The sequence below is a fragment of the Astatotilapia calliptera genome, chromosome 14 (genome assembly GCF_900246225.1).
Source record: "Astatotilapia calliptera chromosome 14, fAstCal1.2, whole genome shotgun sequence".
NCBI lineage: Eukaryota > Metazoa > Chordata > Actinopteri > Cichliformes > Cichlidae > Astatotilapia > Astatotilapia calliptera.
Window position 1 is genome coordinate 482,645 of NC_039315.1, and position 16,709 is coordinate 499,353.

The window sequence follows — 16,709 nt, forward strand, 5'->3', positions numbered from 1 at the left end:
ATGGAGAAAAAAAAACAGAGGAGACAGCAAACAACAAAGAGCAACATAATAATAGAAAAAAAAAAGCACCATCACAATAAACTAGCTAGCCATAGATATCAATAGTTACTAAATAATAAACGATATTGTGCAACACGCAAGATAGACAGCGCACAGTGTGCTTTGAGGCAGCAGCCAAGAAAGCTGTAGTCCGCGTCTGTGAATACCCATGTGTACACCTGTGTGCATACCTGTGTGGATCAGCATGCTTGCATTCCAGAGGTTTCTCCATGTAATGATCTGCTAGGGAGTGTGGGGAGCCACAGCCCTGTCCTTTATGGTATCAAGCAGGTATGGAGGAGATCAAAACTCCAGACATCCAGAGGCCCCCAGAACACAAGAGACCAAGGAAGACCCACAGAGGGGCAGCTGCGCCACTGTCCCAGTAAGAGCTAAGGAGAGTCCCAGATGAGGGTTCATTCAGCAGCAGGACAACGTTTAATTAACAGGTAAAAGCTGAAGTTAAATGTCGGACACGTGATTTCAGTGAAGTATTTACAGGCCTCGGATACGTGCGTGGGTCCAGGCTGGTGTTACAGGCGTGGCCCTTTAAGGATGAGCCTGATGGGAAATGTGTGCGGGGGGGTAGAGCAAAAAAAAGGAAAAGGAAGAGTAACGGTTAGCTACAGAAGAGACGAAGGGAAAATGCCCGCTGTGAGTAAACTGTTTCAGCCCACTGTACGCGGTGTTCGTGCCTTGGAGGAGAAATAAAGGTTCGGTAAAGCAGTTTCCTACGCCTCCCTCGATCTTCTTGCTAGCGGAGTTGACCTGTATAGTAAGCTGTTGCCGGCTGCGAGTCAGTTACGGAACCTTCAAGTAACTGCCAGAGGTTTCCTTACTACGGTTCGGGGCCGCGGATCTGGCGCGGTAACACTGGGGGCTCTTTTCCGGGATTAAACTCCGCAAAGCGCCGAGAGAGAGGGAGCGAACTTTTTTCTCTCTTTTCCCTCGGACGACAGAGAAAATGGCGGCTCCGAGAGATGCTGAAGGGGATGGCATGGTAATGTACTTCAGTAAGAGCAGCAACCCATTTTTGTCAGAAACACCAGAGAGTGGCACAGCTAACATCGACCGTGCCACTTATGTAAACAATAGAATCCACAGCAGCAACCCCTTCATCACGGACATAGAGTTAACGCCAGCGGCGAGCATAGCAGCAGTCGATACGACAGAGTTTGAGGCTGCATGGCATCTCACCCCGCCACCTTCAGCTCACACCAACCCTTTCTTAACACCAATAGCGAAGCAGAATGCAGTGTGCAGTGAGTTTAAGCAATTGCAGTGCTCAGACTGCGAAGGCCCTGGTAACACTGCATCTACACCGCTCACAGTGGGACAGCATGGCCTGCATGATCACCCATCTCGGATTGTTACATCTCGGCCATGCAGCCAGCCATTCACCGCCATGAACTGTACCTGCAGTGTCCCTAGAAAAACACGGTTTACTGAGCCAGCGAAGCTACACATTATGCCGGGTATACCCCAACCTGCGCAATACAGCTATGAAATGCCAGCTCAGGGCTATTTTTCCCCAACACCTCGCATGGTAATACCAGCACCAGATGGGGGGTGTGGGCTTTGTAAGCATGACCAGGGTCACAGTTCAAAACAAGCCATGCCAGGGCCACGCGGCTGTTTTCCTGGTGTAGTGCAAGACGGTGGTTTTGCAGATTGTAGTGCTGATGGACAGACAAGGGGCAAGGAGAAAATTCCCACATTACAACCAGACCATTTCGATGGGTCAGGGTCATGGAAAGACTTTCTCTATCAGTTCGAGACCTGTGCAAAGGCCAACTGCTGGACGGAGAACACCATGGCTGTCCAACTGAGATTCAGCCTGAGGGGCGCAGCTGGAGCCATAATCCACAAAAACCCCAAATCTGCTCGCTGGAGTTACCAGAGGATTGTGGAGGAGGTGGAGGCTGCCTATGGGCCGTGTTCAGAGCATGCAGCAGCCATTGGCATTGAGCTACGGCAGAGAATCAGGAAACCAGGTGAGGCCCTGCACACCCTCAGAGATGATATTTATGAGAAGGTTTCCATTGTGTATGCCAACCGCTCCGAGCTGGAGCAGGACTGTATTGCTGTAGAGATCTTCACTAATGCTTTGGCAGATGCTGAAATGGTCCAGAAATTGTTGGAAGAACAACCACGCACCCTGGCAAGAGCCTATGAAATCGCCCACAGGTTCGAGACAACGAAAAGGGCCGCCAGGGCAGTCACGCAGCTTATGCAGCCAGGGCCACGAGTCTCTACAGCACAGGGGCCCGAACAGCTGCATTACGGGAGAATGTTCATATGCTAAGTTATGAACCACCGGAGAGGGCTCAAAGACCTATCCAGCATGGGCGCCAAAGCTGGAGCACATCCAACAAGTCAAGCAGGAAGGAGGCTGTTTGCCATAACTGCTCCGGCATAGGACATCTACAGAGGAACTGCCCCTCTCCTCGCTCACCTGCCCAAAAGCCTGTAAAAGCTGCTAGAGGCCCAGCCCCTGACCCAGGCACAGTGTTCCACAACGGAGGCCAAGATGTGATGTGTGTCCAGATAGTAATACAGGGACGGGAAATACGGGCCTTGCTGGATTCTGGTGCACGGCGGAATGTGCTGCCCCTCCACTATTTTAACACCATAGGTAAGGTAAGGTAAGGTAACTTTATTTATACCTAAAGGCAAGGTAAATTTGCTTTACAGAAAAATGACAGCATTTGACATCCCTTTAAAAACACATACCTAGTAAATATATAAAACTCACTGTGACACATACTTTAATATTTCGAATCAAAAACATTTTTATAACGCTTTGTCCCCGCAGAGTCAAGACCCCAGGTGCAGGCATCCATTGCTCAGACTCTACAAGGCATTGGTCCAGAGGGATTGGCCGTTCTGGGCGAGGTCATCCTGCCTGTACATGTGGGGAGCGGTGTTAAAAATGTAGACTTTCTTTTGGCCGACATGGCTGAAGGCACTGAAGTTATCCTGGAGCACCCTTTCCTGCAACAATCGTGCGCTTGCTTAGACTACGGCCGCCAAGAGATAACCCTGTTTAATGAAAAGATACCATGTTTTGGTGTGGGCCCTCAACCTCAGGTGCTTGTTGTTAGGGTGGCACGCACTACGGTTTTGGAACCAGGCTGCGAGTATGTGGTCCCCGGGTTTTCCAGCTCCCACTGTGCCGCTCATAGAGACATGATGCTAAGCCCCACAAAGGGCTTTGTGGAGAAGCACCAAGTACTGGTAGCTCACGCAGTTGTGCAACCTAGTAAACCCTCTAGCATCCCAATCAGAGTCTTTAACCCTGGGGCCGCAGCTGTCACCTTAAAGCGGGGTGCCGTGGCAGGGGTTCTTCAGCCCGTGCAGGTCCTGGAGGGGTCGGGGGGTCACCCACCAAGGGTCTTGGCTGCCCTCGAGCTTAATGGTACTCCCCCTGCTTCTGTACCAAGCCATTTGCAGGCCCTTTACGCCGAGAGCAGCCCCGGTTTGACTCACGTTGCCCGCTACGATCTGGCAGGCCTGCTGAGGTCCTACGGTGATGTCTTCTCCACTGGCCCAAATGACCTTGGTCGCACTGGTGTTGTCCAGCATGACATCCTGACCACGCCAGGGCCACCAGTTAAGCACCTGCCGTGCAGGATGGCAGGGGACAAACAAATAGCGGCCGACCAGCAAGTACAGCAGAGCCTGGAGGCTGGGCTAGCTCAACCTAGCAATAGCGGCTGGGCTGCTCCAATTGTGATGGTGAAGAAGAAAGACCAGAGTCCCAGACTATGCGTGGACTATAGACCACTAAATGAGCGAACCCTTAAAGACGCTTATCCCCTGCCACGCATCCAGGACACCCTTGACACGCTTTCTACTGCCAAGTACTTCAGTACACTAGACCTGACTTCAGGGTACTGGCAGGTAGAGATGACCCCCAGAGCCCGAAAAGCAGCTGCATTTTGTACTCGTAAGGGATTGTTCGAGTGGAATGTGATGCCGTTTGGACTGTGCAATGCACCGGCCACATTCCAAAGGCTTATGGACAGAGTCCTGGCTGGGCTGCAGTGGGAGACATGCTTAGTATACCTAGATGACATCATTGTCCTGGGTCAGGATAGCACCCAGATGCTGGAGCGGCTCGAGCAAGTGTTCATCAGATTGCGTGGAGCAAACCTAAAACTGAAGCCATCTAAATGCTGCCTGTTTTGGGAGCAGGTGGCCTATCTGGGCCATATCATCTCTGCTGCAGGTATTTCCACAGATCCCAAGAAAGTTCAGCAGGTGACGGACTGGCCTGCACCGCGGACCGTCACAGAAGTGCATCAGTTTGTTGGCTTAGCGTCATACTACCGCCGGTTCGTGGAGGACTTTGCCACAGTAGCCAAACCCCTCCACGAACTCACTAAGTATGCCCGTTTTAACTGGACTGCTGAGTGCCAGGGAGCATTCCAGGAATTAAAAAGACGGCTTACAGCAGCCCCTGTCCTGGGTTACCCACTGGACCAGGGTGACTTCTTCCTCGACACTGATGCCAGCAATTGTGGGATCGGAGCGATTCTCTCCCAAGTGCAAGGGGGCGAAGAGCGGGTCTTGGCCTATGGGAGCAGGTGGCTGTCAGCTACCGAACAAAACTATTGTACGACCAGGCGAGAGCTTCTGGCGGTTGTGGCGTTCACTTCCCACTTCAGACAGTACCTGCTGGGTAGGCCGTTCACTGTCCGGACTGACCATAGCAGCCTCCGCTGGCTGACCAGGCTGAGGGAGCCCGAGGGCCAGCTGGCCCGCTGGTTGGAGAAGCTGGCAGAGTATAACTTCCAGGTGCTGCACCGACCTGGGAAAAACCACCAGAATGCGGATGCACTTTCCAGGAGACCCTGCCGCGCTTCATGCCCGTGCACACTCCCAGAGCCCACCATCAACAGCGGCCGGTTCGAGCATAAAGGTGTGCAGTGTAACTTAGAGGACTGTTGTACCAGCATAACCCCCCCAGGGCAGCCCCCAGTGGGGGTAGTGGGGCCTGATGGTACCGATGGGAAAAGCCGGGTAGCAGAACCAGAGTGTGCACCCGTAGCAGCAGTGGACTGTTGTTCCGGTAGTAGCCACGACACCCGCCCAAATATCCACCGGGTGGATGAGTCCCATCACACTAGCTTGTTCAGTGGCTGGACCCCAGAACAGCTCTTGGCTAGCCAGAAGAACGATGTGGATATAGGCCCAGTTTGGGAATGGAAGGAAAAAGGGGGAGGTCGGCCCGTCTGGGCCGATGTAGCGGCATGCAGCCCCGCAACCAAAGCCTACTGGGCGCAGTGGAAAAGACTGTACCTAAAAGATGGAGTGCTGGTGAGGAAATTCCACTGTACAGAAAGTAATGTGTTTTTCCCCCAAATCCTTCTGCTTCACGCCTATCGTTACTCCGTAATGCAGCAGATGCACGATGGCCCAGTGGGCGGCCACTTTGGGGCAGAAAGGACCCTGGCACGCTTGAAGAATAGGTACTACTGGTACAACATGAAAGATGATGTGACCCTGTGGTGCCGCACTTGCACCAGTTGTGCTGAAAGGGCGCGGCCCCTAAAAACCCCCCAGGCAGCGATGGGCACGGTATTTAGTATTTAGTATTTATTTATTGTCATTGTCAAGAACAATGAAATTGCGTTTGGGGCTTCCATACAACCCAAAAAAAGAAGAAAATAATAAATACCCCTTAAAACCCAAGTGTACATATTTAACCCAGTGTGACTCCAATGCAATAAGACAATCCTTAGCAATAATGTTCGTAGAAATTCAGACAAAGACCTGAGAAACATGACAAAATACAACAATGCAACCCATTCAATATTATTGTACTGTGAGATATGATATCAGATATGATAGTTATCTATTTAAGAATGAGGGGGGGGGCAGGAGGGGGAAGAGAATAAAGATATGATGCACCAATGCAGACCAGTTCATTGCTATTAAGAAGTTGGATATGGTTATTGTCCGTGAGAGGGGGGCAGAGAGTTCAGGAGCCTCACAGCCTGTGGATACAGGCTGTTGGCCAGTCTGGATGTTCTGGCCTGTATAGACCTGTACCTTCTCCCTGAGGGCAGCAGATGGAAAAGGTGGCGCGCAGGGTGATGTTGGTCCCGCAGGATACTGTGCACCCTCCTCAGACAGCGAGTGGGGAAGATATTACTGATCTCTGGCAGACTTGTTCCAATAATTCTGCCAGCTTCTTTCACCACCCGCTGGAGTGCTTGCTGATCGGCCTTGGTGCAGCTGGGGAACCATACTAGAAATCCATACGTCAGAACGCTGCTGATGGCACAGTTGTAGAAGTTCAACATCAGAGATCTGGGAATGTGTGCGCTCCGCAGTCTCCTCAGGTAGTAGAGGTGCTGTTGGGCCTTCCGTGCAACTGAGGTGATATGGTTGCCCCAGGACAGGTCCTCGGTCACAGTTACCCCCAAGAATTTAAAACTGCTCACCCTCTCCACCGCCTCACTGCCAATGAAGAGAGGCAGATGGTTGTTATGACCCCTCTTCCGGAAATCTACAATGATCTGGAGCCCACCAAAACAACTCCCAACTCCCTGATAACGACTGTGTGATGACTATTCTTCCCGTCCCATGAAGGCCACCTGGGTTGGCTGGCAGACTGTTTACTTAGCCTGATAGTGCGAAGGACACTGTCTCCGCTGAACTCTGGACACACACACACACACACACTTACACTGACAAGCACTCACTCATCCCCCTCCCTTTCCAACGCCTTCGATGCTTGTGCCCTACCGGGGATGATAGCAGTCAACTGGACCAGCGCAGATGCTGCAGGACCGGATGCGCTGTCTACGCCGGCTCTCTCTTACCCTTTACCCGCCCCTGTTGCTTGTCTCGTGTTTCTATGGTGTGTTGATAGTCATGTGCTTTTGTGCTGAGGTGTTTTTTCTGTTATCAAACTGTTCTCCCACCAGGAGCTCAGTCTGAGTGGAGTTTTTTTTCTCCTCCTCTTACCTCATGTAGTGTATTTTCGTTGTTTTTCCTATCAGCCTACCTTTCTGACATGTCTCCCCAATGTGATGTTTGTGTAAAGTTGGTCAGAAGGTTCCTTTGTGAGTGCGCATGCGCCATTAGCGTGCTGCCTGCTGTAACCCCTAATTTCCCTCGGGATGAATAAAGTATTCTGATTCTGATTCTGATCTCCTTGGTCTTTTTGGTGTTTAAGACCAAGTTATTGTCGTGGCACCATGACTCTAGTTGTTGCACCTCTGTCCTATAGTTTGTCTCATCATTGTTGGATATAAGTCCGAGCACTGTAGTGTCATCTGCAAACTTAACAATGAGATTGGACGCGCAGGAGGAAATACAGTCATGGGTGAAGAGAGTGTATAGCAGAGGGCTCAGAACACACCCCTGAGGGGCACCGGTGTTGACCACAAGGGTGGAAGAGGTGTTCTTACCCACTCTGACACTCTGTCTACGGTTAGTGAGGAAGTCCACAATCCAGTTGCACAGAGAGGAGTTAAGTCCCAGTTGGTGGAGTTTGGGACGGAGTTTGTATGGCCGGATGGTATTAAAAGCCGAGCTGTAGTCTACAAAGAGGAGCCGTGCATAGGTGTTCCTGTGTTCCAAGTGCTTCAGTAATGTGTGCAGCACTGTGGCGATCGCATCCTCGGTTGACCGGTTCTCCCTGTATGCAAACTGGTGCGAGTCCAGGGATGGTGGAAAAGCAGCTCTGATGTGTTTAATGACCAGTCTCTCCAGGCATTTGGCGGGAATGGGGGTTAGTGCCACAGGTCTGAAATCGTTCAGACATGTGACATTTGACTGTTTTGGGATGGGAACGATGGTTGCTGCTTTGAAACAGGATGGTACCAGTGAACAGGACAACGAGGTGTTATATATAGAGGTGAAGACGTCCGCCAGGTCCACAGCACAGTCTTTTAGCACCCGGCCCAGCACTCCATCTGGCTCGGCCGCCTTCCTGGTGTTAATGCTCCGGAACACACGCCTCAGCTCATGAGTGCTCAGGACCGGAGCAGGGTCGGTTGAGGGGAGAGGGGACAGGACAGGGTCGGTGTTCTCCCTATCAAAACGGGCATAAAAGAGATTTAGATCCTCAGCCAGAGTAGAACTGTCGGCTGAGTGTGATGGTGTTCTTCTTTTGTAGTCCGTGATAGCCCTGATGCCCTCCCAGACCTGCCTTGGGTTTGTGTTGTTCTCAAACCTGGCCTCGATACGCCTCCTGTGCTGCTGCTTGGCAGTCTTGATGCCTCTTCTCAGGTTGGCCCTGGCAGCACTGTATGCCTCCTGGTCCCCGGATTTGAAAGCGTTGTTCCTTATTCGAATAAGTTGTTGAACTCCGTGTGTCATCCAGGGTGGATTATTAGGGAACACACGGAATCGTTTCCAAGTTGTTACATTGTCCACACAGAAACAGATGTAGTCCAAGACAGTGGAGGTGTAACTGTCCAATGCGACACGATTGTCAGTGTCCTGCACCTTGAATACATCCCAGTCTGTGCAGTGGAAACACTCCTGAAGCATCGGAATAGCATCAGGTACGTGTTGGCGCCCCCATGGAGAGGATTGCAGTCGATCTGATGGGACCGTTGAACGAAACAGAAAGGCATAAGCGGTTCATATTGGTGGTACAAGACTACTTCAGCAAGTGGGTGGAGGCTTATCCAGTCCCCGATGGACAAGCACCCACAGTGGCATCAAAGGTTGTTGCGGAGTGGGTATGTAGATATGGAGCCCCACAGTCTCTGCATAGCGACCAGGGCACCAACTTTGAGTCAGATGTGTTCCAGGGGATGTGTGAACTGTTCGGAATCAAAAAGACACGCACCACGCCCTTTCATCCACATTCCGATGGCCAGGTAGAGCGTTTTAATGCTACCCTGCAGAAGGCCTTAGCCACCACCGCGGAGCACTGCCACTGGGATTGGGATATAATGATCCTCTATGCTGTCATGGCTTATCGGGCAACTAAGCACAGTTCTACAGGATTGACCCCAAACATGATGCTTCTGGGCCGAGAGATAACCGAGCCTATTGACCTGGTCGCGGGTCTGCCGGCCGACGACACCCCCAACTGCACTGTACCACAGTATGTGGTGCAACTCAGGGAAAGGCTGGAGCTTTCCCACCAACTGGCACGGGAGGCTCTCGGGAAATCTGTTGAGCGCACTAAGAAACAGTACGATAAGAATATCTGCCAAGTTCAGTATCCAGTCGGCGCTGCAGTGTGGCATCTGATCAAAGGGACCAAGAGAGTGCGGCACAAGGTTCGCAAGTGTCTGCCTTCCTATGAGGGCCCCTACTTCGCACGTGTTTGGAGACCACAGACTGGGACACATTGAAGGCTGCTTCTAACAGCTTGGACGAGTTTACGGACACTGTCACCTCCTATATCCACTTCTGTGAGGACAGCATTGTGCCATCACGCACCAGGGTGAGTTATAACAATGACAAACCCTGGTTTACTCCTAAACTCAAAAAGCTGTGGCTGGAAAAGAGAAAGGCGTTCAGAAGCGGAGACAGGGACTGCTACAGAGAGGCCAAGTACAGGTTCACTAAAGAAGTGGACATTGCCAAACATCAGCACTCTGAGAAGATGCAGCAGCAGATCTCAGAGAATGACTCGGCCTCTGTGTGGAAAGGTTTTAGGAATATCACAAACTACAAGCCTAAAACCCCCCACTCCACTGACGACTTGCTCTTAGCCAACACCCTCAACGACTTCTACTGCCGTTTTGACGAGCCATCAGGCAGCCTTCACACCTCCAACGGCCCCAACAATAGAGACACTTTGGACACTCATTCCCCCACCTGTCCCCCCTCCATAGAGCCATCACCACCTTCAATCACTTCACCTGCAACACCCCCCTCCTCACCCCACACAAAAGAGGATTTCACACCACCTCCTGCCACCACAACTCTTCATATTCATGAAGCAGATGTGAGGAAGCAGTTTAAGAGTCGGAATGCTCGAAAAGCTCCCGGCCCAGACGGTGTGTCTCCTGCCACCCTCAGACACTGTGCAAACGAGCTGGCCCCAGTGTTTTCTGGCATCTTCAACTCCTCACTGCAGGCATGTCATGTGCCTGCCTGCTTCAAGTCCTCCACCATAATCCCTGTCCCCAAGAAACCTAGGATCACTGGACTAAATGACTACAGACCCGTGGCTCTGACATCTGTGGTCATGAAGTCTTTTGAGCGCCTAGTTCTCTCCCATCTCAGGACCCTCACGGCCCCCCTCCTGGACCCCCTGCAGTTTGCATATAGAGCCAACAGGTCTGCAGACGACGCCATCAACATGGCCCTACACTTCATCCTGCAGCATCTGGACTCCCCAGGAACCTACGCCAGGATCCTGTTTGTGGACTTCAGCTCTGCCTTCAACACCATCCTTCCAGACCATCTCCGAGGCAAGCTTTCCCAGATGAATGTGCCTGATCCCATCTGCCGGTGGATCACTGACTTCCTGACGGACAGGAAGCAGCATGTGAGGCTGGGAAAGAATGTCTCGGACTCCCGGACCATCAGCACCGGCTCCCCTCAGGGCTGTGTTCTTTCTCCTCTGCTCTTCTCCCTGTACACCAACTGCTGCACCTCCACCCACCAGTCTGTCAAGCTAATCAAGTTTGCAGATGACACCACCGTTATTGGACTCATCTCGGACGGGGATGAGTCTGCCTACAGGAGGGAGGTTGAACGTCTGGTGTCCTGGTGCAGCCACAACAACCTGGTGCTGAATGCCCAGAAGACAGTGGAGATTATTGTGGACTTCAGGAAGCACACAGCCCCACTCCCCCCCATCATCCTGACTGACACCCCCATCACCTCTGTGGACTCATTCCGCTTCCTGGGTACCACCATCACCCAGGACCTGAAGTGGGAGCCCACCATCACCTCCGTCATCAAGAAAGCCCAGCAGAGGATGTACTTCCTGAGGCAGCTGAAGAAATTCAACCTGCCAACACGGACGATGATGCAGTTCTACACTGCAATCATCGAGTCCATCCTCACCTCCTCCATCACCGTGTGGTACGCTGGAGCCACTATCAGGGACAAACAGAGACTGCAGCGTGTTGTGCGCTCTGCTGAGAAGGTGATTGGCTGCAGACTCCCATCTCTGCAGGACCTGTACACCTCCAGGACACTGCGGCGTGCAGCCCGGATCTCTGCTGACCCTTCTCACCCTGGACACAGTCTGTTTGACCTGCTCCCCTCAGGCAGGAGGCTCCGGTCCATTCGCACCAGAACCTCTCGCCATAAGAACAGTTTCTTCCCCTCTGCTGTGGGACACATGAACAATAACCGTATGACTGTTCCCACCACTAACACATGACCCTACGCTGTGTCACTGCATCATTCCATGTTTGGCACTGATCACCACCTGCACTCATGTATATATTTATGCACATATCTTTCTACGTAGCACTTTTAATTCTTATCCCTACTTTTATTTTTTCATGTCTATTTAAGTGCTATTTATGACACTATGTTTGCACTGAAGCACCGCAGCAATTTCCTAATGTTGTAAACCTGCTCAACATTTGGCAATAAACCCTTTCTGATTCTGATCTGATTCTCTGATTCTGAACTGTTTATACTAATGAAGTAAAGCTGGATATAGGGGCAAACGTTCAGCTGTAGTGCCTTAATGTCGTGCCGCATCTTGGATAATATGGGCATCACCTCTGAACACTCATGGATCGATGTAAATGCTGTTGTGTGTGTGTTTTTTTTGTCTTTCTTTATGAATACTGTATATGTGAAGGACGGGATATGGACATTGACTTGCACCCTCCCCAAAGTGAACTCTGTACATCCTATGTTTTTTTTGGTGCACAAGATATGGACAGTTGTCTACTTCAAGATTGTTCCATTCTAAGGATCGCCATTTATGGACTGGGGGCATGACTGCTGTCCCGCATAGAATGCTGTATGTTTCCTTGTTAATGGGGGGGTTCATGTGCTGGAATGATGTTAAGGGTTTAATTATCATCCAGAGTGGGGGTAGTGTTACAGGCGTGGCCCTTTAAGGATGAGCCTGATGGGAAATGTGTGCGGGGGGTAGAGCAAGAAAAGGAAAAGGAAGAGTAACGGTTAGCTACAGAAGAGACGAAGAGAAAATAAATAAAAGGAATATAATAACTCCCTCGACAGCCAGAGTTGTATCGGCGATGCCCGCTGTGAGTAAACTGTTTCAGCCCACTGTACGCGGTGTTCGTGCCTTGGAGGAGAAATAAAGGTTTGGTAAAGCAGTTTCCTACGCCTCCCTCGATCTTCTTGCTAGCGGAGTTGACCTGTATAGTAAGCTGTTGCCGGCTGCGAGTCAGTTACGGAACCTTCAAGTAACTGCCAGAGGTTTCCTTACTACGGTTCGGGGCCGCGGATCTGGCGCGGTAACACTGGGGGCTCTTTTCCGGGATTAAACTCCGCAAAGCGCCGAGAGAGAGGGAGCGAACTTTTTTCTCTCTTTTCCCTCGGACGACAGAGAAAATGGCGGCTCCGAGAGATGCTGAAGGGGATGGCATGGTAATGTACTTCAGTAAGAGCAGCAACCCATTTTTGTCAGAAACACCAGAGAGTGGCACAGCTAATGTGGACCATGCCACTTATGTAAACAATAGAATCCACAGCAGCAACCCCTTCATCACGGACATAGAGTTAACGCCAGCGGCGAGCATAGCAGCAGTCGATACGACAGAGTTTGAGGCTGCATGGCATCTCACCCCGCCACCTTCAGCTCACACCAACCCTTTCTTAACACCAATAGCGAAGCAGAATGCAGTGTGCAGTGAGTTTAAGCAGTTGCAGTGCTCAGACTGCGAAGGCCCTGGTAACACTGCATCTGCCAGAGGTTTCCTTACTACGGTTCGGGGCCGCGGATCTGGCGCGGTAACACTGGTGTGCAGGAGCTGCAGCGCCCCCTGGTGGACGGCAGCATTACAACACAACACAGAAATCGGTTTAAAAACAGTGATGTGGTTTTCTCACATCATTTTAGTCTTGAGTGTTTGAGTGAAAAACATCCTGATGGTGGAAATGTTTTTGTTTACATAAAGAGAAACAAATCATCAAACATGCTGAATCAGAGCCGAGTAAAACTGGGAGAACAGCGAGTGTCCACGCTGCATCACTGCACCCCGGCTGTGGTGAACCGTCAGTGATTCTACCTGGATGGTGATTGTAACCAAAGGACCCGACACGACTCAGAAACTCACATTTTTTCTTTTTCTTTTATATTTATTATAAATATAAATAAATAAATAAAGGAAGGCTAGAAGGCTGTCCAGTTTCACAGCCCCTCACTTGTGTCCAAACTGGCCGTCAAAGGATCCTACGCAGCATCCTTCCCCTGAAGGATTGTATTGTGCATACTGGGTTGCGTCTTTCCTGTTTTATTTTGAAGGTCTTGTGCTCCATGTTCATTGCGTTACTTTTGTTTCCTCCCTGGCGTCATGTTCATTTGTGTCAGCTGTGTTTTCCGAGTGTTTCCACTTCCCTCAATACCCTTCTGTGCATTTAAGTCCTCTGTCTCTTGCTGTTCAGTGTCGGGTCGTCTGCTTATCTCCTGTCACTGTAAGTCTCAGGATTGTTTTCATGCTCCTCTTCAAGTTTTTGGTCACAGTTTTTGCATACACCTGTTCAGATTACGTCCCATGTCATAGTTTCATGTTTATTTTTAGTTTGCCACAGTTTAGGCTTTAGTTTAGTTTTTTTCCCTCAACTCACCTTGTCTTGTTTTTGTTTTGGATATCAGCCTCAAAGAGCTGGCTTTGTGACAAACCTTTATTACAAGATGACCAACCAATCACAACAGATGCTGTGCCGAGGGTTTTCAGCAGAGGGCGCTGTCTCATTCAGCCAAGGGGTGCAGCAGTCTCCAGCCACACGTTGGCCTTTCCAACAGTGATCGTGAAGCCTCGGACAAACACCAGACATCAGGTTTCTCCCCACCTGCTCCTTAAACATCGCAGTCTCTTCCACAGTTTCATGTCTTGCCTATAAGTGTCCCCTCCACCCCAGCTCACGGTAACGTGACCACATGTGCACAGCAGAGCTGCTGCAGACATATTTGGACCTGTTTTCTCCAAGGAACTGACACCAGTGACCTTAGTCTTCGGGGACACAATGTCTGCACCTCGTCCTGATGCCCAGGTCCAGATGTGGGAGGAGATCCCTCAGGACAGCTGCTGAGTTGCTGCAGGGAAATTTCAGCTCAGTGGACTCACTTTGATGTTGATCTTTGGGGTATCGTTGAACTCTGTGTGAGTCAAACGATGTGGCACCGTTTCCTCCCGATCACGTCACCCAGCTTCGTTTCTCCCAGTGAGATCTGATGTTTGGTTTCTTTACTTTCTCTGATGGGTTTATTTTATACAGGAGTGTTTTTAATGGCTTTATTTCACCTATACTGTTTCTTTTCTGTGACAAATGATGTCATTAAATATGATAATTAATAATCACAGAAATAATAGTATTAATTTGGCGCAGTATGGCTGAGGTTTAGCCTCATGGCTTTTGCAGATGGTTCACTACATTCCAGAACCTTCCGTCATCCTGCCACAACAATGGGTCAAATTCTTTGAAGCACAGAAGAATTTATAGAAGTAAATTAATAAAACATTTTTATGATTAAACATATCCTAGAATCCAACAGTGACAGCTTGACTGCCCTAAACCACCACCCGGACCCCGCCCAGCATGTGTGCGTGTCAGTGGCGGTCCTAGCCCGTTTGGCGCCCTGGCGAACACTCCCCCCCCCCACACACACACACACGCAACATATTAAGGATTGTACGTTAACATCGTTGTCAGAACCACACTGAATTTCACCAGAGAAACACGCACACATATGAAGAGAGAGTGTATACAAACAGCTACCAAACACGTCACACAATGAGAACAGGACAAATCAACAACTGACAAGGACTCATTAATATTAAAATCTGTAACATAATGTATTGTTTGGAGTTTAGTCTGTTACTGTTGCTGTTTTTACCATTTCTTCTTGCAGCAACTGTAACCCACATCATTTCCTTAGAGATTAATAAAGTATTCTGACTCTGATTGGTTCAGGATGAGCTGCCATTATCCAATCACACGTCTGCTTACCTGCATCTTTTGCTCGTTTCTCCTCCTCTTCTTTTCTCTTTTTTCTAAACTGAGCACCTGATGGCTTTGAATGTTTCTTGTCCATCTTACATTGGTTTTAATTTTGCACTCCAGTATGAACACCCATCCCCCAACCTGAGGATCACCACAACATAACCTAACAGACCTACACCTTAGTTCACAGATTCACTTTGTCTAAGGTGCATTTCACACGACCCAGGATTCAAATCATGAATCCATGATGGGCTTGGATTTACAGCATTATAAATGAAATGTGCTCTATTTGGAAGCAGCTGGCCCCGCCCCTTTCGACGGGTTGTGTGTGAGACTTTAAATCATCAAACTGTAAATTTTAAATTGTTATTGATCCTTTACCCCGAGTCCTAAAGTGTAGATTTATTTTCTTACTCTTCTTATATTTGTTTGTTTCCTTGCACCTCTGTAACTGCAGCCTCGTCGTCTCGTCTGTCTCTATGCTGGACTGTCTGTAGCGGAGATGACAAAGTTTACTTTGACTTCAGCACCGCGCAGGCGCACCGAGGGCTCTCGCTCACTTCTCGTGTACAGAATTTCAAAAAAACATCGGTGCAAATTATAAGTCTGCATCATGATGTCTGGTGTTTTCGTGTTTGTTGTTTTGTTTTTATTTTTAAGTTGATTATTAGACGCTGCTCCAGCCAGCCAGAGAATCCCCCGCCGCCCCGCCCTCTCCTCCCTGTGCTGCAAGCAGCAGGTGCACCTTGCAAACGGAGGGCGCCCTTACTCCCAGCAAATGGGCGATAGAAAACCGATCGGTGCCTCTGACATTCCCAGTATTCGCTGGCTGATGTCGGGGCAGCAGGAGTACGAGCAACTTTTTTTTTTTTTTGTCGATGCCTGTGATGCCGCCCCGGGCAACCGCCCGTGTCGCCCGTATCTAAGACCGCTACTGGTGCGTGTGGACCGAGGGGTTCGTCGTGCTGCTCCAACAGGAGTCCGGGAGGTGCGGCGTAGCAACAACGAGCGTGGAGACAAAGCTGGCTTTCAAAAAAAGATTTTTTATTAACAGGAAACTAAAACCGCCGTCCGCTCACCAGTAAAACACACAGTTCCACAGTGGGCCAGGAGCCGGCACCTGTGGGGTCACTACACTTCAACTCAATGAAAAACAGGCCTGCAGAGGGCGCTGTTGCACAGCTGCTCTATCAGCAGATCTTTTGTGGTTTCATACCATCAGTCATTTTCTTTTTGCTACGAGGTCACAACTTTAACAACCTGCAGGGCGGAGGTCATGTGACTCCAGTTTATCAAAATGAAGAGCGGGTGGAGCTCACTCAGGTTCCACATGATGACTCATCGCGGTCAAACAGGAAGGTTGCCGGGCGAGACATCTTTCTCCCAGCATGCTTTGATGATGACGGCATGAACCAAATATGTGGCGATCACATGATTAAAGACAGCGTCTGTCAGCAGAACGCCACCTGCCGTGACTGCGGGTAAACCCCACACGCTTCGGGCCACAAAGCTCTTCCCGCAGGTAGCGACCTCAGGGCTCGCAAAATTTTAAAATCCCCGGTAGCCCTTCGGGCAGGGAC

General features: G+C 50.2%; 1 long non-coding RNA gene across 1 annotated transcript; it reads left to right on the plus strand.

The window, feature by feature from the left end:
* The first annotated feature begins 13,523 nt into the window (after positions 1–13,523).
* LOC113036853 (uncharacterized) lies at positions 13,524–14,488 on the plus strand. The gene is made up of 2 exons (XR_003274513.1): positions 13,524–13,599; positions 13,781–14,488. It is a non-coding gene; the product is annotated as an uncharacterized LOC113036853 (long non-coding RNA).
* Positions 14,489–16,709: the final 2,221 nt, after the last annotated feature.